We start from the raw sequence: 22,440 nt of genomic DNA, 5'->3' as shown, positions 1-22,440 counted from the left end.
ACCCGTGGTGATTCCAGAAGCATAACCATGCACTGACGACTCTGTTGGAGCAGGCAGAGGAAGAGCCATCTTCAGTTCAGCCCGCCAGTCTGCAAACAGAGGCAGCTTGGTGCCATCTGCTAACAAACGCCTGCAGCACCACCGGGCTCGGAGCATCCACGATCACCATGCCTATCGCTGGGACGTCTGTATGGACACGTTTACTTAAAATCATGTATTTACTGCTCACAATACCGATGTAGATGGTGGGCCCATGGGGCCAGCAGTGATTCATGGCACCTGCGTGGCTTTGGGAGAAGGCAGAGAAAAGCTGACTCTTGGTATTTCTGCTTCACTTGGAGGTGATGATATTCATTTTTTATGACTTCAAACATTAAACAGGATCACAAAAAAATTTTTTCGTGGACTTTTCTCTCTGGAGCTCAAGTGATGTTAGTCCCAGCGTAGATGGAGGTGGTGCCCAGTACATGAAATATGTCTTAGCTCGCCATTTCTTTTGCTTTTCAAAATTATTCCTGTAAATCCAGAATGCACCAAAAGATGTACAAAAGCTTGAGCCAAAAATCTGAATACACACTTTGTGCCCACTTTCACAAGCAGCTCTGCTGATTGATTTTCCACCCACCTCACCTCACCATCGCCTCCAATCAGCCCAGTGGCCTCCCTCCTTAGAAGCTCTTTTCTAAAAATTAGCAGATTGTTTTGAGCTGAAAGGAAGGAACACAAATGATAAACAGCAGAGCATTCCGCATCCCCAGGAAGATACTGCGCCTAGAGGAATTTTGGTAATAACGGTTAGGTGTTAAGTTGCCTGGGATGGAGGAAGGAAAGAGGAGTCTAAGAGGGAATGGTAGTTACCTCCATGCCCTGCGAAGTGTGTTGTTATGCCATTTGACGAGGCAGTTGAACCATGTAAGTTCATTCACTTAACTCCTTGAGAGTACCCATTCTCTAAATTGATGTTATTTTTTCTATTGAGACATAAATACATACATTAGGATTCAGAGAAGATTGGTCTTTCTGACACAGGATTGTCAAGGTTAAGAACATAGAAAGTCCCCTGAGAGAAGGTAGGTTTTGTCACTGCAGTCAGTCTCGACTTCTTCCAGGACAATACCTTTGGACAGTAATAGAAGGAGAGACTGTCACTTGTATCCAGTACTGTAGCCTAGTTTCCTACGGAGGTTATTAAATTTTAAGTATTAATTTCCATTGCTTCAAAGGCTCATATGGACAAAGCGATGCCATGTAACATGCCTCAGCCTCCTCCCCTGCACTGGCCAGTCTCCCTAGAGCAGCACTCATGTTGCTTCTCCTCTGCCCCGGCCTCCCTTCTTTCTTCCTCCCGAGGCCACCCTTCCTTGGGCATTTGGTGTTTAGCATCTGAATCTGAGGGGACACAAACATTCAGACCATAGCAACAACGACATTGATTAGAGACAATGATTAACAAATTTTAAGGATTCGTATTTTCTTTATTTAGAAGACTGTTAGTTAATACTATTATCCATTAGGAACAATGATAACAATGTGTGAAATTCAAAGGCAGGAGATGGAAGAGCAGACTGTGGACCCCGCCTTCCTTACAAGCTGTGTAACCCTAGCGAGTTCTTAACGTTGTTGTTCCTTAATTCCCTTAATAGTGTGATCGGGACAATAGTAATGCCTTCGTCTTAAGCTTGGTAATCCATATAAAACGCTTAGGAGAGTGCCTGGTACAGGATGAGTGCTCCATGTTCGCCATTATCTTCTTTAAAGGGGCATTGACTTTGAGTTTAGAAGTAAAGATAGCTCCAAATCTCTATGACGCCATATATGCCTGATTTATTTCTCTCAAGGAAGTCACGTCACTTTAGAAGCACACACTTTCGCTGGGGTCTAGAAATTCTAGAGAAGAAACTTGATTTGTGGTGTCAATTTTTATTTGGGAATTTTAAAATATATTCTTTCCTACAGTGTCTCTATTTTACAAAATTACTTCTATTTGGTGGACCTTCAAAAGAAACAGGCAATATATGCATCTTTTCTCCTGGCCCTACCCTACTCACCCACATTCTCTTTCCTCCAGCCAAGGAGATCCCGGGGGCGGGAAGGAAGGGTGGAGAGGGGGAGGGGCGAGGAGCACAGATGGGAATGAGGGCTAGGAAATGACTGTTACTGTCCATTCCTCTAACTTCGTGGCCTTGGGCAAGCCACTCAGCTTCTAAACCTGGTTCCTCAACTTAAACTAGAGGTTGGAAAGTGGTTCTCTCTAGGATCTCTTCCAATGCTAACATTCTCTAAACGTACTGTTTGTAGAGGATGTCTTAATTAGCTGCTCCATCTTATCTAATGTAAGAATCATTTATATTTGCTTTTGAAATGTGTTTTTGTTCTTGTTACTAAATCTATATGAGACGTGGGCCGGCCTGATGAAGCCCGTCTTCTGGGTCTTTCTCTCCAGCTATTCCCCAGACTCTTAGAATAGTGGAGCATGATATTCCCAGGAGAGTCGCAGTGTTTGAGGAGGAGATACTTAAGTGTTTGGGGTTAAAAGACTTTTGTTAGACTATATCTCATGGAAGAATGAATGAGGATAAGTAACGTTTTAATATGAACGACTGATTCTTTTTACAATTAAATATTTTTTCCACTTTAATTTTTGCCCAGCATAAGATAGACACAATTGAAACTAAAAAATTCAGTTATATTTATGGACCTCTAAAGGTGGGCATAAGGATGAGACAATATCAGAGAAGTTGACTGATCCACTCAAGTTCAGGGCACGTTGAGGAGAGAATCTCAGGCGGCGATTTCCCTGTCTCCAGTCCCCGGCGGGGCTAGGAACACCCATGCTTTGTGATGTGTGCTCATCTCCTGTACCTGAGCTCTCGTCTGGCTCCCCCTTGGTTATATTTCATCACACACAGCGGCTCCCATGAGTATATCGAGGTTCTGTCCCCAGGCGCTCTCCTGAATTCTAGCTGGCTGTTGAATCTGGTCCCTCCCTCCACACTTCCGTAGCTTCTAGAAGAGTGGTGTCGGTTCCCAGCGGTTCAGGTAGCTGTGCTTTGGCCTTGCCCCTTGGACTTTTCAGCTACTGGTATCCTCCCTTGGAGGCCCTTGTCCACAGCAAATAAGAAATTGGTTCTGTCTAGAACTGCTGACAGTCTGGGGCCAGGGTTTCCAGTCTGTGTCCTAAGGGTCTTCAGAAGCTCCTGAAAAGCCACATAGAGTCAACCATAGGGTCAGTTCATGAGAGTTTTTATGTGCATGTTTGTTTCTCGTCTGTGTCTTCCTTGAGAACATAGCACACACTGCTTACCAAACCTGATGGGGTGGTAACAATTGAGACTGGAGCTTTTTATGACTTCTTTGGAGAAGATTCCCCTGGGAAATGAGAGCACTGTCATTTCCATTTCTTTTTCATCTGTCACCCTTTAAAGAGAATACTCATAACAGTAGACTCGTGTTACAGAATTAACACGTTGTAAGTCATTTAATATATTGTCCCCAGATGAGAGATGCAAAATAGGATGCTTGCCCACAAGTCCTCCTCCCAGACTTAGCAGACAAGTGGGTAGAAAGGAGCAGCAGAGTTTGTCAGTTCTCTGGATGTATTTTAGTTCTTCTGCTTGCAAAGTATTCCTGTATCTCGTTTTTAAAGTGTTATCCCAGAAAGTGATTGACAAATGAGTTATATAAAATTACCACTTTATACATGAAGAAAGTAAGGATAAGTGAATGAGAGAGTCTCTCAGGAAGGACATTGGTGGTGCTGAGCCCAGAGGCTGGAACTCTCGTTGGGTGGCAGAGGTGTGTAAGGGTGCGTAATGTTGTAGTTTAAAATAAAAATTATATATCGGGAGCTGGTTGCTAGTAGCCAACCATGTGATGAGAGGGCTGGAACTTTCAGTTTCACCCCGATTTCTGGGGAGGAAAGACGGGCTGGAAGTCGAATCAGTGGCCAGTGGGCTGTGTTTTAATCAATCATGTCTGTGTAATGAAGCCCCTATAAAACCCCAAAAGGGCAGGGTTTGTAAAGCTTCTGAATGGTACCCCTGGAGAGAGCAGGGAAGCTCTGCACCCCTTCCCCGTATGCCTCGCTCCATGCAGCTCTTCCATCAAGCAGTTCCCCAGTTGTATTCTTCTGTGATGAATAAGTAATCTCGCAAGCCAAATATTTCTGTGAGCCACTCTGGCCCATTAATTGAACCCAAGGAGGAATTCACGGGCACCTGCAATCTATAGTCGGTGGACGAAGTCTTATAGACTAAGCCCTAGCTCAGGGTAGATCGTGTTGGAATTTAGTTGAACTGTAGGACACCCAGCTGATGTCTGGAGCATTGCTCAGTGCTGTGAAAAGACCCACCCGCCATTGGGATTGGGTGCCAGAATCTCAGGGAGTCTTTCCGGTTCTGCTTCCTGATCTGCCCTTTCTTTCCTCTTCCCACCCCATGGGCTTGGTGGTCTGACTGGTCCTTCGTTTCCTGGTCCCATTATCCAGACATCCAAACCATAAGGCTCTTGTTCATTTTTTTTTTTTTAAATCACATTCTGCCTACTTCTATGTGCAGCCCCAAGAAGATCTTGATAGGTAGGGCTTCCCCATTCCCTGAGAGGGTGCCCAGACCCCAGGGAGAACTCCCAGAAATGCTCTGAACCCTGTCCCTAACATTATTCTGAGAGATCAGAGACAAGGGGGTGTGCATGCAACTTGGAGTTCCGATGCCTCCGTGTGCAGATAAACTCAGTAAAGCACATCTAGCTCAAGGCCAGAAAAAAATCTGACCTTCAGAGAGAGGACCCGACAAGGCCCTGGGGAGGGGTCACGTCCATTCTCCTGGGGGTTGCCATTGGCACCAGCCCATTGAGCTTACTGATCACCATCCTCCTGAACACTCAGCTCATAGCTTTTGCCCCTCTGTCCCTGGTAGCTACCGGGGTAGGTGGAGAGAAGAAGCATAGAAACAGCCCTGACCTTGACCTGACAGGGCACAGCTTCAAGGAAGGAAAAAGAACTTGGACTGTTTGTAGAAAGTAACAAAGGAAAAGAAGGATTAATTGATCTAATTATGGCCTGAAAACAAATCGAAGATCTCGCATGTGGTTTCTTTGCTCATTGCTCTTTGCTCATTTGAGTTCAGGACCCAATAATAAATAATAATTATGTCACAGTCTAACAGAGTCCCACTCACCATCTGATGAAGGTGAGTGTCACAATGCTTATACTGTTTAAAATGGAGATGCATACATTTCTCTCGTAACACTAAAGCATTTTCTTTATCTTATTTTGCCCTTTGTTAGTGTAGAGAAGTAGAAAGGGTGGAATAGGGCATAGGACTCAGGACAAGCAAGGGGAGTGGGAGGGCGGGAAGACCATCCGTAGTCTAGACTGCTCTCCTTCAGCTCCTAGATGCACTGCTAACAGAGGTCACCCTGTGTTTCCTTCTCCTGCTCCTCAGGGCTGAGACAGGGACAGAATCCCATGTGGAAGCCAGCTGGAGGGTCCCTGCCACCCAGTGTAGGAAAATAAACCACAAATCAATAGCAGGAGATTTGCACTGAAGGAAGGAGATTCTTAGAATAGTTCCCAGTTCCATTATGGAACCGAGTGCGTCAAAACCAGATGATTTCATCTGGGCTGATCTCTGAAGGGTGGGGGTGGGGGGAGGAGAAAATATGTGATTTTCCACATTCCAAAGCCTCTCTATCAACCATGCACATGTCCATGACTCTTTCTTAAAAAGTCTTTTAACTCCTTAAACAGTATAACAAGGACATCGACACTGGCCAGTAATGTCATCTTTTAACCCTCTGGAGACTACGGGATGCAACTTCCAAACATTTCTTACTGAGGAGTTGCTTAAATAATAGGCGGATCTCCCGAGGAGCAAGAATTGCTTGTTTCAGCGAGGTGCGAGTGTCTGGGATCTGGCTGGCAGTGGGTGAGCCTGGGTCTGTTTTTTCTTATCTCCATTCCAAGTATCTATCACTTCTGGGCACACAGCCCACCACGTCTGGGAAGTACTTTAAGTGATCATATTCTATGACCATCCTCACGCTCACACCAAACTTTCCAAGTAATGGTGGCCAAGAGGGTTTGAACTCACCTCAGTGGAGAGAGCGCATAAACTCAACCTCCAAGGCAGATGGCCATGGCGAGAATTAGCTTTGCAGTGGCAGGACATGCAAGGCAGTCACAGCACTGCCATGCTGTGTAGACAGGTCCCTACAAAGCCGTCAGGCCGCGTCAGCGTGGCAGAGAGGAAGGGCTGGGTTTCTCTGCAGCTCTCCCTGGGAGAGGAGTTTCACAAGAGACAAGGGTCTTCTTGGGTTGAAATGGGTACTTAATTGAAGGACTACATGGTAATAAAGACTAAGAGAAGTAGGAAGAACTCCCACTTGGTGATAGTACTGCCAAGGCTGAGGCGTCTAGGACTAGTGGTGATGTGGTAACGTTTCTTAACTGATCGATGCCTAGTGACTTGTGAGTAGCTTGGTAAGAGTGGAGAGAAGACAAATGGAAATGAATCCTATGAAAGTGGTGGGTCCTACAGGGCTCGCTCTCTGCTTTAGGCTATTCTTTGGGGGGAGGGCGGGAACGCACACACAAACAAACAAACCTAGTGGTGAATGTTGGACCACAATGTGTGTTGAAATGAGACCATTTCAGGCAAAGCATGAGATATTTTAAGACCAAGGTGTGAGAACCAGAAGGCTCTATTCAGTTTGACCTTGGGCGCTGGATAAGAAGCATAAAGTAGCTCATCTTGCAGTCACAGTAATTGTATTTTACAATGGAGATGTATATATTTTTCTATTAATATAAATTATTTTCTTTTTCTTTCTTTCTTTCTTTCTTTCTTTCTTTCTTTCTTTCTTTCTTTCTTTCTTTCTTTCTTTCTTTCTCTCTTCTTTTTTTTTAATGATGGGGATTGAAGGTAAAAATACGGCCTGATGTTCAAGGCCATCCCTGGGGGAAGAGAGGGCTTCTAAGAAGATGTTTCGAAAAGAGCTCACCTGCTCTTTACTAAATTGCAAAATCAAGGTAGATCTGAAGCTATTTCCTCTGCATAGCAGAAGCTGCGTGGGTGGCTTGATTTTGTGTTATTTCTGTTATTCTGTTGTCTAGCAGCTTGAACTGGGTGAGGGGCCAGGAAGATGGATTCTGGCAGCAGGAGACTGGGCCAGGCACAGCAAGTGAGCCCCGATAAGACACATCAGATGAGTGCAGTGGGTCCAGAAAACTAGTCAGTGGCCAAGTCAGGAACTGAGGCCACGCAAGTCCGGATCCGGAGGCCAAATACTCCCTTAATCACCTCACTAAACCACCTTTGCCGACGCTGGATCAAACCAGTGGCATCTGCAGCTCACATTTCTGTTACTGTTGGTGGTGGTGGAACTGTTTCTTTTTGTTTAACCGATACCACCCCAAAAGGCAATGCTGATCCACTCTCCGAAATCAACCTTCCCACTTTTCCTTAAGGGCTATTTTTTTTTCTAATGTCGAAAATAACTGTTGGACTATGTCAATAATCTGTCAATCACAGGATGCTGCAGGGCTCGCCTTGACAGTGTTTCCCTTCCCTCGGGGGTCACGGTTTTGCACTGCTGGCTCTCCTCAAGCCAGGAGGGCTGTGGATTTTCTGGCCAAGTTTTAGCCACTCCATCTGGTGTGGACTGGGGTCTGCTTTCAGATAAAAAGTTGAGAAAAGATGAGAAACGTTTCCTATGCTGTTTCTTCCTTCCAAGTGTAAACTGTTATCGAGTTTTTGCCTGCTTTCATTTGTTCTTTGGGTAGTTACATTTTCTCCAGAGTTCATATTTGTTATTTGAAGGCAATTTGGTCCAATAGGAGCTATTCCTCCATTACCAGAAACTAGAATCCCATTGTTCTGGCTTGCATTTTTTTTAATACATAAATACAATGCCTTATACTTGTCTAACATCAACAATTTTTCTGGTCATTCTCGCAGAGAAATCAGATCTTTCAGAATTCTACTTCATCTTCACTACACAAAAATGACTTAGCATCATCCCTGAATATGAATGTTTTGCTGTGTTATCTCTCCTCCAAATCACTTATTAATTCCTGACGTCCTTACAGTACTCACTTATGACCATTTCTATCCAGAGTTCATTACCTATACCCTTTTGTTTCCTATCTCTAAACTCTTTCCAAGACAAAATAGCCTCTTCGCTAACACCATGACCAGGTTTTAAAAATAACTTACATGGAACTCTGTCAAAGGCTTTTTCAAATTCTCTGTAGACTACGGCAACTAATTGTTTATCCTCATGCCTTTTTAGCTCTTTAAGGACATCAGTAATTTATTGAGAACATATTTTAAAATGTTCCTCTGGAGAACCCATGTTGCCCTATGGGTTATTTTAAGAGTTTGATAGTCCAATCCTTTATTGATTATAACCTAATATCAGCTTGTCTGGAAGAGAATTGCAGTGTAATGATTTAAAGTCCTTGGATTCTCCCCGGATTTTGTTCTTTTAACTGAGATTACATTTGCAATCTTCTAGTCTTCTGGCATGAGAGTCATAACAGGTCAAACTTTACATTTTGGGCCACACATCCCTAGTTTCATATCGCAGTTGCTTTAAGAGTGCCATCTGCCTTTGGCGATGTAAACTAAATTTATTTTGCTAACAATAACAACTATTTATTGTGCATGTACTAGGTGCCAGACCATGCTCTAAGAGTATGATCTCATTTTGTCCTCCAATAACCCTATAAATTGCTTTTATTCCCATTTACAGATATAAATCTGTTGGAGCACATTCTAGGTATTGACCACCATCTGATCTAATGCTTTTCATTTTTTTCTACTTGGAAGAAATTTTAAAACTGCACATCATCTTTCCCAGTAAACCTTCAAAATACAAGGTTTCTTGGCCTGTTGTTTAAACTGGTTCTATAAGAACAATATGTTTTCCTCCGGGGATGAAGGGAGGACTTTAAAAAGTGAGAGAAATAGAGAAGATAGGAGGTTGTCACTCAAAAAAGTAGAAATGCTGGAGCCGCCAGCAGTGACAGACAGCATGTTGTGGGATAATAAATCATACGTTATTACTCTCAGAGCCTCATTCTTTTATTAATGTTTGAATAAAACGGGCATGTTTTATAATGGTTTTTTTTTTCTTCATGTGTTTCTGGCTAAGTATATCAACCCCATATGTTTTGTCTCTTTCTTTCCTATTTTGGGTTATAGGTTTTCTTATCTGTCATTTAGTTCGAGGCATCCCCTTGGGCCTCATTTTGCTCTTGAAATATCTTTTCATTATTTTAAACCTTGCTTTTTGTTGGAAGAGTCTTTTCCTCTATCATTTCATTGCCTTTTAAAAAAAGAAACGCAAACTAGTTCATTTTTCCATTCTTCTCTTTTCATCTTCCGAGCCAGTTGTGATTCATTTTCATTCTTTGTGTTTCTAATTACGAGCTTCCTCCCACGGTGCTTTTCCTCTGCTCCCTTCATCATTTTCCTTTATGTCTTTACAACTTATTTTTTCTTTTTACAATTAACTGGCTTGTTGAATTGCCACAGTATTTACGATTCCTCCTATAGTGCGGTCCTTTCCCCTTCTTTCCTTAAAACCGCCCTCCTAGCCGCCTTCGGAAATGCACTGCGTCAAAAAAGGACGTCAGGACCTTTCCATTGCTTCCACTCTCTGCTTTTCAAAACCAAGTCCTTGAAATTGCCCACTCCGTTCTTAAACTAGAATCCTACTTTCGGCTTAAATAACAATGTGACAGGTGTGCTCAGAAGACGTGGTTCAAAGTCACCTGTATCAATTACATAGAGTACCTGGGACCAAAGTGCATCTGGACATGAGGCTGGGGGGCGGGGGGGCGGGCCGAGAGCGCTTCCCGGTGAAAGCGTGATGTCCGTGTGTTTGCAGGGGCCAGAAAATGGTCTTCTCTATCAGCGACGTGAGACACGAGCTGGACTTGTTTTGTTTTTGTTTCCCTGAGATTGTAAAGCGCTGAAAACAAAAGCGATATTGAAAAATACTGTTTGAAAAAATCTTCTACAGACTTCTTACTCCTTTCCTTTGGAGACAGCATTTTACAGCACCTTGCATTCTTATTTCCAAAGTGTTTTTAATATCATCTCAGTTAATTCTTTTAATATTCTGAGGGAAAGGGGCTGCAGTGAAATTATACCCACTTCACAGGGATTTCACTTGTCTGACGTAATATAACTCATAATGAATGGGGGTTTCTGTCTGTTGCGTTGCGCGCTTTCTCGAGTTTTATTTCCCCGCCACCCTCCGCACCCCACCTCTGCAACTTCCGGTTCTGTATTCCTGTTTTTCTCTTTTTCACAACGTGGGATCTTTCATACCTATCGTGAGGTGAGCTGGGATGAGTTGAACTAACTGAGGGGGTAGAAAGTGGTCATTATTTCCATGGGGTCAACTGAGGTTTCCCATATATACTCTGTATATTTAGACCTCATCTAATAATCATTCAAGTGTGAAGTTAGGTACTATCTCTGAGGGGTTCATGAAACATTTTTGGCAGAAAGAAAAGACAGATGAATTAAGGGAGGGAATGACAGTGACAGCTTGGTCCTTAGTTCAGTGGAGAGGAAGTCTGAGAGCCCACGCAGGTAGCAGGCTGCGGAACAGAAGGCCAAATACTTACTTCTTGGTCTTTATCATTTTCAGCTTTGTGGCCCTCATAGAGTCAGTGGTAGCTGTGACTACCTTCAGCCTCTAGAATACTCAAGAGCCCAAACTGTGCCTCCCATTGCTTCCCTGTGGAAGAAACAACCGCGCGTTCCCCAAAGAGCTTCTTATCACAAGCACCCCGACATTCTTTCAACGTGCTCTCTCCAGATATCCCATCTTTCGTCGGCTGCCTTATTGACTTTCTACAAAGCCTCGGGGGACTCAGACCCTGTGTTTTCATGAAAATATTTCCAACCCATTTTTTTTCCCCTGCCATTTTCAATTTGTGCTCAAAGTTACTAATTTCACAGCCCCCATTTACTGCCGAAGAGGCATAAGGCAGCTCCCGGCTTTTCCCAGGGGAGCAGGCACAGTCCCATTGCAGGGCATGACTTTGCTTAGCTTCCTGTGGGTCTCCTTTGATCCTAATAACTTCAATCATAGACGTTTGCTTTATCAGCCCTTGCTGGAGCTGAGGGAGGCAGTGTGGAGAGTGGGTAGGAACAGAGGCACAACTGAATAGATACACTCTCTGGCCTCCCAATTCTGCTAAAATGTCATAGCCCCGTTGCACACATAGGAGAAGCCAGCTGGATGGCACCGACTGTGGTCTGTGGTCACCATGCTTGGTCCAATATAAGTTGATGAAAACTTCTCTTGGAAAAATTTTGTTCTAAGACTAACTTGAATAACAAATCTGGTGTGAAATCGATCTTATCCTGCTTCCCTGCCATCAATCACTTTTCAGATTTTATCCTGGAATACAAACATGCCAGATAAATTTAGTCTAAGGAGAAGCACTATATATTTTTAATGGCCAATAGCAATTCATCTGAAGAAATCTGTTTTCCACCACCTCTGTAGCCCGGAAAATGGCTAAGTGAATTGTCTTTTCCATAGCCAATAACTTTTGCTGATGCTTTTCCAAAGAGCCATGCAAACCAAGAAAAATATATTGTAAATGCTATTGAAAATAAACTGGTTTTTGAGACAATGAAAACATTCTGTTCATTTAAATTAAAGCAGAGTGGCCATGGCCTGCTTTTAATTCACATTGCCCATGAAATTGAAACAATGCATTCATCTTGATTTTTCATGCTCATTGTCTCTATTTTAAAATGGTCAACTTCAATTGCCTATTATTTGCTCAAAGTTGTTTAACTCTGAGTCTGTTTTTTGACTAAAAATGAAACAAGTGCACTGATGTGCCATCGTTCAGCATGTGGCCAACGGTCTCCTTTAGTGAAGTCATTTGTCCTCGCTGAGTGTTCAGAGCCTCAGAAGGTGGTATTCTCCTCAATAATGAAACCATGATGTGCTTAGGGAGTTGGTAATGGGAGGAGAGTATTAGTATCAGAAAAATTCAAATGGAAAAAATTCTCACAGAATAGTTAGAAGCCAGTCTGCGCCATCACTTAAAGTACGGTATGTATGCACATGCCATGATTTTCAGAATCAGCTTGACAATTAAAAAGGAAGGAGATGGCTGATTAACACAAGTTCCAAGTGGTTTTGTAATGTGATACAATAATCATTTCTAAAACCAAATTTGAGATGTGCAAAAAGGGATCTGGAAGCATCTTCATTTCGGAGATAAAACCTTAGTAATACTTTGTTTTACATAGAACTCTTCAAATTAAGCTGATGACTTAGGTTGAACACATCAGCTTTTGCAACTGGCACAAAATTAAAAAGTATTCTAAATACCTCAAAATGGGTGACTATGTAAGAAACACTGTGCCTTGGAAATTAGGGTGTAACATTTATTTATGTTGCCGAAATGGAGGATGTACAGATATGTTGTATAAATGTTCCTTGAAATGTACATGTCAGCACTGTTATTCATTTATAATTATTTAATATTAGAGATATTGCAGGTTTGGCTCCAGACCACCACAATAAAGTGAATATAGCAATAAAACGAGTCACATTAATTTTTTGGTTTCCTAGTGCATATAAAAGTTATATTTCTACTGTACTGTAATTTATTAAGTGTGCAATAGCATTATGCTTAAAAGATGTACATACCTTATTTTAAAAATGCTTTATTGATAAAAGATGCTAACCAAAATATGAGCCTTCGGAAAAGTGGCACCAATAGACGTGTTCATTGCAGAGTTGCCACCAGACCTGCAATTTGTAAAAAAAAAAAAATGCAAAACCTGCAAAGTGCAATAAAGTGAAGCACCATAAAACGAGGTATTTGTGCAATTATAAGGAGCGTTTACACATGTGTTTTTCTCTGTAGAAAAAGATCTTCGAACCACAAGACTAGATGACAAAGAATTTAATTTACAGAATATTTCTTAAAGAAATCAGATTTTTTCTTTTATGAAGTACAAAAAAAAAGTCATATTGAACATTTATAAATGGAATAAAGTGGAGAAACTATGGTTCTCAATTGGCTTACATCAAAAATCTCAATGACCCTTATAAGAAAGAGAATTGCTAGACCTGGAAGTGAAAGAAAAACTAAAAGAATATTTAATCTTTCAGCCCTTATTTTGAAAAATAAAAAAAACTGCTTTGAAGATCAAATATTTTCTTAAGAGACCAAAACATTTTCAATGAGGAAAGAATTTTCAATTTTAAATAAGAATCATAAGAGTGGTGTTTAAATTATGTAAAATTCTGGATTAGTGGAGTACCAATTAAAGAGAAATTATAGTAAAACAGAAACAGATTGCGCAAGTTTAGTTCTAGAGGTACTTCAAAAATGCAGTCACAAAGCAGGAGTTTGGGACATGTTGTGATGACCGACTGTGGGTAGTGGCTGTCTTCCGAGCTTGGACGTGGCTAGATGGCTAAGCTGCCAAGGTTTCCTTTCTCATAGGATGCCATATTGAAATGGCTTAGTGATCCTTGTCCAGAATTTAGTTTGAGAGAAAGATGAATTGGAACTTCAGTGTAAAAATGAACAGCCAAGCTTTCGTCATGGGAGAAAGACAAGATTTATAACTGGACGCATATGATAGTCATTTACTTTGTTATTAATGCTTTTGAACCTAAGTGCGTCTAGCATTACGGATATCACACAAAGAAACACGAGGCTGTTCTTTGAGCTAGAATGAGCTCAGTGAAAGAATCCAAGGATTTCTTTGGTGGACCTGATTATTCTGGATGGTTTTTTTTGATTCCTTATTTATTGCCATTTTAGTCTTCTTTATCCTTCTATTAAGGGCTGTATATATTCACAGAGTCACAAAAGCTCATAATGTGGATTTAGGGAGGAAATAACACCTCTGATTCCAGTCAAAGTGCCAAACTAACTGAAAAATAAGGTAGGACTCCTGTGAGTAGAGATTAAAAGTCCGATTTAGTAGTATCGGAGCTGTTTGTTTAATATAGTTTAGGCGTAGCTGAAAATGGGCTTGATAACATTCTTCTGAATTCTCCTGAATTCACTGCTCCCCCTCCCCCCCGCCCACAACTCCGGAATAGAAGCTTTCTGCAAGTAGGCGTCTCCCTGGAAAATTCAGAAACCAGATTCTGTCTCCCAAACTCACAAATATCCCATGAGTGGTATCGAGAACCCAGGAGTGTTATTACCCCAATGCAGTGGTTCACAAATGTGGTCTAGGGCCTGGGGATCCATAAACCCTTTCAGGATTCCGCAAGGTCAAAACACACTTTTGTAATAATACTATTATTTGCTTTTTTCACTCTCATTAAATAGATTTTCAAAAATGTAAAAACAATGTCACTTTTCACGTTATTTTTTTCTTTAACTTAAAAAAAACTTTTGAGATAATTTTAAATGTACAAAAGAGTTACAGAGATAGCATATTTTATCCAACTTCCTCTGTCACATCTCACATGATCGCGATGCAATTATTAAAATTAAGAAATCGACATTGGTACAATCCTATCAATTAAAGTACAGAATTTATTCAAAATTTCACCAGTTTTTACACTATGATACTTATTCTGATTCAGGATCCAACCCAGGATGCTCCATTGTCATATTTCTTTAGTCTCTTCTAATCTGTGACGTTTCTTCAGTTTTTCCTTGTCCTACATGACCTTGACATTTTAAAAATAATAATGGTCCAAAGATACTTTATAGAATGTCCCTCAATTTGAGTTTGTGTCTGATATTTTCTCATGATTACAATGGATTTGGGGGAAGAAGAGATGGTGATGTGTCCTTCTTTGGGAATATGTGATATTAATATATCTTGTTACCGATGACACTAAACTTGATTATTTGGTTAAGATTGTGTCTACCAGGTTTTTCCACAGTAAAGTTACTAGTTCTCCCTTTGCAAGCCCTTATCTCCTTCATTGTCATGTCATGCATTTGTGATATAGTTAGATATAATTATCAGTCTATATTCCATCTCGAGTTCCCTAATTTTAATCCAATCTATTTTTAATCCGATATATTAAAAACATAGATGAAATGGACACATTCGTTGAAAGAGATTGTATCAGTTTACTAGGCTGCCATAATAAAATGCCGCAAACTTGGTGGTGGCTAAAACAACGAAAATTTATTGTCTCATAGTTCTGAAGCCTAGATGTCCAAGGACAAGGTACTGGTGATTGGTTCCTTCTGAGAGCTCTAAGAAAGGATCTGTTCCATATCTCGCGCCTAGCTTCTCGTGGTTTTCTGGCAATCTTTTGCAGTCCTTAGTATGTAGAAGCATCACCCTAATCTCTGCCTTTATCTTTACATGGTGCTCTCTCTGTACCTTCACTTAGTCTTGCCCCTCTCTCTGCAAACATGGCCTCCTTATGTAAATTACATGATATATAAAATTGCAACAGGTTAAATCTGCAGAGCAGATATGAGACTCTAGCTATCTTCTGTTAAGGCAAACACTGAAGAGATTTACAAAAGTGTAAAACCATGTTACTCTAATCACTAGATTTATCTTTGTTTTGGAAATTATAGTTAATTTTCATAAACATGTTGCTCATTTAATTTCTAATATGGTAATTACTGATAGATAGAACTTATGTAAACAAAAGCTCTTTGGGGTTCTCAAGTTTTAAGATTGTGGCAGGACCCTTAGATCAGAAAGGTTGAGAATCATTAGGCTAATAGAACCATTTTTTTAAAGACTAAGGCAAGGTCCACAGAGTGAAAACAAATTGCCTAGAGCAACTACTACTTGGCAGAGCTTAGAAAAAAGGATTTCGCTAGGGATGTTTCCCTCACACCACTCTGATCTTCTCTCATTTGCCCTGAGTCTAAGTGAAGCCTTTCTCTGTTTCTCCATCTGCCCAACTGCAGTCACCGTACCCAAAGGCACATCACTGTTTTTTATTTTTTAACACAAACATACAGCTTTCTGTTATAAACAGAGATAACAACTTGTCACAAGACACACTGACCTGCCCCTCCTCAAAACACATGACCTCTCTCCATCCTCGCCTGGTTTGGAATGACTTTAAACATAACTCATTCTCCAGTTATTCCAATTATTGGAAACAGACTTTGAATCTCTATATACCATTCCAGGGTAGTCCTCATGGAGCTTTTCCCCTGCAGCTCTATTTCTAAATTCTGTTTCTCTTCTTTATTTTATTGGCATGGTGATGTATTTGCATGTATTTAGAATTTCTATAAATGAACTTTAGGAAGCTTAGCCTGTGTCAGGTTATTTAGAGAGTAGAAGGAATGTGTCTTAGTGTGAGGCGTGGCAACCCTGCCTGGCCACAGCCTGCTGTGGTTAATGATGGGAGACCCAAAAATGAAATCTTAACACCCTCCCCCTTACCCCAAGAAGAAGCTCACTTAAGCTGAATAAATTCACTTCCAATTCTCTTTATCTCATACTGGAGGGGAAAAAAATTAAAAATAAAATGGTTGATAATTCTGACAACAGGGGAAAGGTAGCTTTTTTTCCCTTTCAAAGAAATCACGTTTTCTTTGTACGTTTTCCCTCAAAAGAATTCTATGTTTTATTCGCAAAGAATTATACATAACTTGAGATTCCGGTATATTATTTGGAGTGGGAAAGCTGGCAACCGAAGCGTAAAGCCCCACGTTTTTGCAATTATCTTTCCTTTGCATCTCCCCCCACCCACTGTGTTCCCCAGCAAAGAGGCAGAGCTGAAACATGAGGTGGGGTGTCCAAGGAAAGAACTTAGCAACTCTCACGGTGGAAACGTGCTGATTTTAAAAGGTAGTAAAGACCATCGACGATAGAGTTCTGTAGACTCAGTTCTTATTTCTCACAAAAATACAGATGTTTGCTGTTGATTTTATGCTACTTAAGTCTATAAAAATATTTTATTCAGACTATAAATAGTTTTGCTCCAATTAGCTTCGGGGCTAATTCATGTCACATTTGTGCCCTCAGAAGGCAATTTGGAAATAAAAGTGAAAATGATGTGACCTCCTGGGAAACACTGTATAGTACAAGTGGGGTTTTCCTTTTATTTATTTATTTTTTAATTTCAATAAATGGCAAAACAGATTAAAAAATACAAAATGTATCCTCGATCTTCTTTGACAAGCTTGAATAGAACTGGTTAAGAATTAAAGGATTCATCAACAAATGGAAATAACATAGGACACATGTGTTGTTACCTAATTAAAGTCTCTAAAAAAGTTAATAAACATCAAATGCAGAGGTCTGGATGGATCTCTGCACAAGCACGTGCTCGCACAGGCATTCTGACATGTGGGGGCGCTGAAGAGGTTCCCCGATGTTTGGTGACTGGTCTACTGCAGATGGTGATGCATAGTTCCTTCTGTGTGTGGATGCCAACGTTAGAAATATAAGTCACATCCTTGAGCTGTTAAAGAGCGCATGGGGAATACAATAGCCTTATTTTCAAAGAGGTGTTTACTCTTTCTATGGTGCTTCATGGGAGGCAGGAGTGAGCTTAACAGAGGCTGCTAGCTAGTCTCATCTTGGTTTTATGGGAGAGGCTGGATGGGGTTGGGGGAAGGTTTCCAGAAATGGCTGAGAGCAAGGGAGGACCCCAGACAAAGAGGAAAGCCAGACACCAGTCCTGGGGATGAGGGTTAGGAATCAAGTTTGAGAAATTGGTACAAATTATAAATCAGAGGCTCAGTGAAGGATTAGGGACCGAGGGGATTAAATGCAGATAAAAACGGTAGTACAAAGTGGGTTTTAAAAATGGAGCACGATGCAAAAAAAGTTGAGGATGTAGACTGTAAATGAGGCAGGAGGGCAGTGGGAAGGAGCCAGCAGTGGAAATCTGTGCACGTGATTGAACACTGACAGGGCCAGAGGGCCCTGACACGCTGGAAGCGCCGGCTGAACCTGCGAAGGAAGTGCAAGCAGCCATTTGCCCTGTGGGCCCAGCCTGGGGAAGGCTCCTTAGGAGGCGGAACTCCTGATATCGAGGCAGTGCCTGACCCATTTAACAAACCCTGACAATTTGTGGATTGCTTATTTTGTTTTTTTGATGGTGGTTTATTTAGCTTCTGTAATTTTTTAAAGCCCCGGAGAGAAAAGTGGTGATAAAATATTTACCCAAATGGATGTAACCATCTTACATTTTTCTACTCTTTCTTTATGCCAGACTCAATACAGCCTACAAAACAAACATGCAATCAAAGTCAAATTGGACTCTAAAACACTTAAAAGCCATGTAGCTCTTTCCTGAAGGGGTCTTGGTAAGAAGACAAACAGATTGTATTGCACGTCCTTGAAAAGCAAAATTTCCTAATGATCTTCTTCGAATATTTCTTTTCCTCCAGTTTCCACTCTGCGAGGCAGCTCCTGCCTTCCTACCTCCCTTTTCACCTGCTACTCCTCTCTTTCCACCCTTCCTGCCCTCTCTACCTTTGCTCCATGAATCTTGGCTTCTGCCGTTGGCCTCATCTTGTCTCCGTAGCACGATTTGGCTCTCTCATCTTTTCCAGTTCTCTCCACCGATCGGCTCTCTCTTGAGTTTCACGACCTGCAGGTATCTAACACAACACGTCAATTTCTCTTTAGACAAGAGAAGGGAAGGATTTTTAAAGTCATGGCTTTAACTTTTTTGCTCAACATGATACAAATTTGAGTGAAGCATCTCAATATAAGGTTGGGGGTGGAATGGAGAGAGCACTAGGTCCACTCGGGCCTCTTGACCTGGAAACTGACTGATATGTACCTGGCAGGACTAGGACTTTTGTGAGCTTTGTACCACATGAAGACGTTGGCCTAAACCACAGGAATTCTAACGATAGCCAGCACTTGCGTAATGCACCACAGATTACAAAGCACTTTTCACAGTTATCATATCATTACATTTTCACATAGTCTGTGAGGCATCATGGTCCCCATCTGACAGATGATGATAATCAGAGGAATTAGGTAATTTGTCCAAGGTCACGCAGTTAGATGCAGCCAGGGCTGCATCAAAAACACAGACTGTGTGATATACAAGCATGAAATTTTAGTGCTTGGGAATCAATGATGTAAATCCCCTCCAAGAGCCTTTTTCTTTATCCATTGAATAAGACACAGTCAAATACAGTTACTATCAATGAGAACCCAACAGCTTCACACACAACTAGATATTTCTATGGTATTTTAACTCTTTATAAGAATCCATTCCCACCTATTATTTGTATTAGCATAGGACTCAATTTTCTAATCTTTTGAACAAGCTAATCTATAGAGATGGTCCAGCTGTCAGAGAGTCAACATGTTGCTTCAGGAGTTTCCAAAACATGCACATCATTGAGGAGCCTGTCAGAAGGCAGATTATGAGGCCCTGTCCTAGGCATTCAGGTGATCCGGAGTTGGAATCCAGGCGACTTGGCCCACATCTTAAGAAATGCTGCCCCTGTTCACAGCCCTTGGGTATCCACAGAAACTGAATTTTCTTGAAATAATTGGAACAGGCTATTTATTCCAAGAAGCGCTTTGAGGTGGAGTAGAAAAATAAAATCCATCCCACACGTCTCCGATAGCAGACTGCCAAGCGCTGGATATCAGACATTCTGTTTGAGATGTTTTCTTCTTCGTAGGAGGCCATGTTGCTTTAGAGGAAAAAATCGTTTTGGAGTCTGGGGAATTTAGGAGCGGGGAGGATGTGATGCAGAGGAAAGTGAAGAGGGACAGAAAGTGAGGAGAGAAAAAACGAGGGCACATGTGACAGCAAGGTCCTCAGCCTGAGCGTGCACCAGCCTGGTAAGAGCTGAACATTATGAATGCCTGTGTCCCACCTCTAGGATTCTGCTGCGATTGGTCTGGGTGCAGCCTAAGCATTAGGATTCTTAAAAACTTTCCAGATGATTCTATCGTGCAGCTGAAGTTGAAAACCACTTCTTTACTATTTTGCCCCTGCTGGCCCTGCTTAGCGAAAAAAGACGTGAGGATTGTATGCAAGTGAAAACCATGGCTGTGAAATAGAATATCCAGGGAGCTCAAATGGGACTAGAAAACTTTATTTTCTATGTTGCTACACTCCTGGGGACATAGGAGGTATTGACTGGATCAAAATGTAAGGTTTTTAAAGGCGCGGCATTTTGTCTTACACTTTGATCTCTGATGGCATAAATGCATATTCAATGGATCTAGATAATAGTGAAATGATTGCAAGCCCTCTGGTGTTTAGTGTGCATGTAAAAGTTTATGGTTTATTGAAATGTGAACTAGCAGGGGTCTCCCACCCCACAAATGGGGTCGTTAACGGCATGCAGGCTGGCCGCTTATGGTATAGAGGGCAGTTCTCATTTTCTCTGTGGGTTGCGGCCGGGATTTGAGTTTGAGAGTTTTCACGATTTCCACATACGTAAAACCCCAGCCGTAATGTTGCATTTCCATGAATTTAGTAGATTATAATTGTGGGTTCTGGCATGACTTCCAGGATTAGTCCCCATACTGGTGAAGTCTCGCTGTTTGACGCTGACCTATAAAATGTGTTATAATGACCTAAAATAAGGGAAAGACATGAAAAATAAAACCAGCCACAAAAACATTTCGCAGTGAGGTAAGATTTGGAATGGCTTTGGCACGTGCGGTGTTCTATAAAGTTCAGTCCAAGACTCAGTATTTCTTTCCTTTTTAGAAGATTCTTGCAAATAAAACAGTAATATGTATATGGTAAAAAGACTGGGGAGTGTGAGTCTATAGAAAAAGCAGTCTAAAAGAATCAGGGGCCTGCTTGCTTATTGTTTACCTTGTTCATTCTGTGGCCAGCCACAGGCGGTCACAAAAATCTCTATGCTGTGTGTCTTCCCCATGCTCAGGTAGTAGCATAAGGAATGTCTAAAATAATAGTCAGGACTCGCCACAATAAAACTCTTAATTTTCATATGCTTAACCACCAAGTTAATGGCCAAAAATAACATCATCAACATTATTCAGATGAGCAAGCTCATATATGCCAAATTCAAAAATAAAACAAAATGCCTCAACCACTTCCTATCGAACCAGACCCCAGGGCGATGTGCAGAGAAGATGTCTATTTCAAGTTCAGGAAACATCTCCCAGACTTGTATATCCATTATACTTGTGTATCCATTTTAAGTGCAAAGCTGTGTAGAGCAGTGGTTGAGAGCTAAGTTCTGAGTAAGGTAAAGCTGGGTCTGGCTCCTAGCCCTGTTATTTACTGGATGCGTGACTAAGTAAGCTACTTATCCTCAATGAGAGTCAGTGTGCTAATTTATAAAGCGAGATAATAATAACTAGCTACATCATAGGACTGTTTTAAAGACCAAGCGAAGTAATGAATAGGGAGTGCCTAGTGCAGAGTGCATGGTACAGAGTAGCTGCTCCGTGATTGGCAGCTGCGGAGGTCATAGTCGTATGGAATCATCTAAGATGTGGCATAGAGCCGGTGTTGAATATAGGAGACAAGGAAAATTAAAGACGACTTTCAAATTTTTTGCTTAGTAGTTGTATCTCCTCTTCCTTTATATAATGATCTTCATTGCCAGGATGCTCTCGGGTTTATCTGTTGCTTTTTACCCAAAATTTTAATAGTAAATTTTCTAACACTGAGTCATTTTCTGCATTTTACCATCCACTTAACTTCCTTTTCTTAGTCTGTCTTCACCAAGAGAAGCTCTAAGGAGTGGAGGCGGGGGGTTGGATGGCATGAGTTAGATAGAGATTGGGTTACATTTTAGTAAAGTGAGATCCTTGTAACTTCCACTGCCAGCACGAGGCGAGAAGCTGATGCTGGAATGGCAGGTACATTTTTATTACTTCCCACCGCTTTGCACTTAACATGTGGTCAATAAATATTCATGGTAATGAATGAATGAATGAACCGTGATCTCTTTTGCTCTTACAAATATTTGAGTGAAATAACAATGACAAACTCTGCCCTGAGTAGCCCAATTCCTGGGAAACTCATATATAATTAAAATTAGTCAGGGTCCTCTGTTCCTTTTTGTATCCCACAACTCAACCAATGTATAGCATGGAGTCTCAATAAATATTATTGTTGAATGAATGAATAAAAAAATGCAAACAATTAAATTAACTCAATAGATGAGCCTGACACCAGATTGAACATGCAAAATATGGGTGAAATGGAAGAGAGCTGAGCAGAAAATGTTCAGGCTACAGCTGTGAAGAAAAATAAGTATGTGGTTATATACCCGTGAAACTTAGTCTAGCTAAGAAGAGGAGGCTGACATCCAAGAAACAATTTGCTAACAACAAAAGATATAATTATATATAAATAAGGGGTAAATGGGGAAAAGTGATGGAAGAATGTACGTATTGTATATGTTCGACATTCTTCCTTTGGTGTTTGTCTGTCAAATTACCCCTCCTTTGCCAAGCATAAAGATGTGGGCGGGAAATGATCCAGAACAGAATATTCATGTTCTCATTGTATTAG

General features: G+C 41.2%; 1 long non-coding RNA gene across 1 annotated transcript in view; it reads right to left on the bottom strand.

Annotated features, from left to right (window-relative positions):
* Positions 1-12,710: 12,710 nt before the first annotated feature.
* Positions 12,711-22,440, bottom strand: part of LOC107510764 — a 241,652-nt gene continuing 231,922 nt past the window's right edge. Inside the window, exons 6-7 of the long non-coding RNA XR_001596921.2 lie at positions 18,438-18,565; positions 12,711-12,798 (exon numbers count right to left, since the gene is read on the bottom strand). This is a non-coding gene — a long non-coding RNA (uncharacterized LOC107510764). The remainder of the gene's footprint in view (positions 12,799-18,437; positions 18,566-22,440) is intronic.

This window comes from Rousettus aegyptiacus, unplaced genomic scaffold (genome assembly GCF_014176215.1).
Source record: "Rousettus aegyptiacus isolate mRouAeg1 unplaced genomic scaffold, mRouAeg1.p scaffold_m13_p_16, whole genome shotgun sequence".
Lineage (NCBI taxonomy): Eukaryota > Metazoa > Chordata > Mammalia > Chiroptera > Pteropodidae > Rousettus > Rousettus aegyptiacus.
Note: the sequence above shows the minus strand (reverse complement) of the source record. Positions and strands in the feature narration are given on the sequence as shown.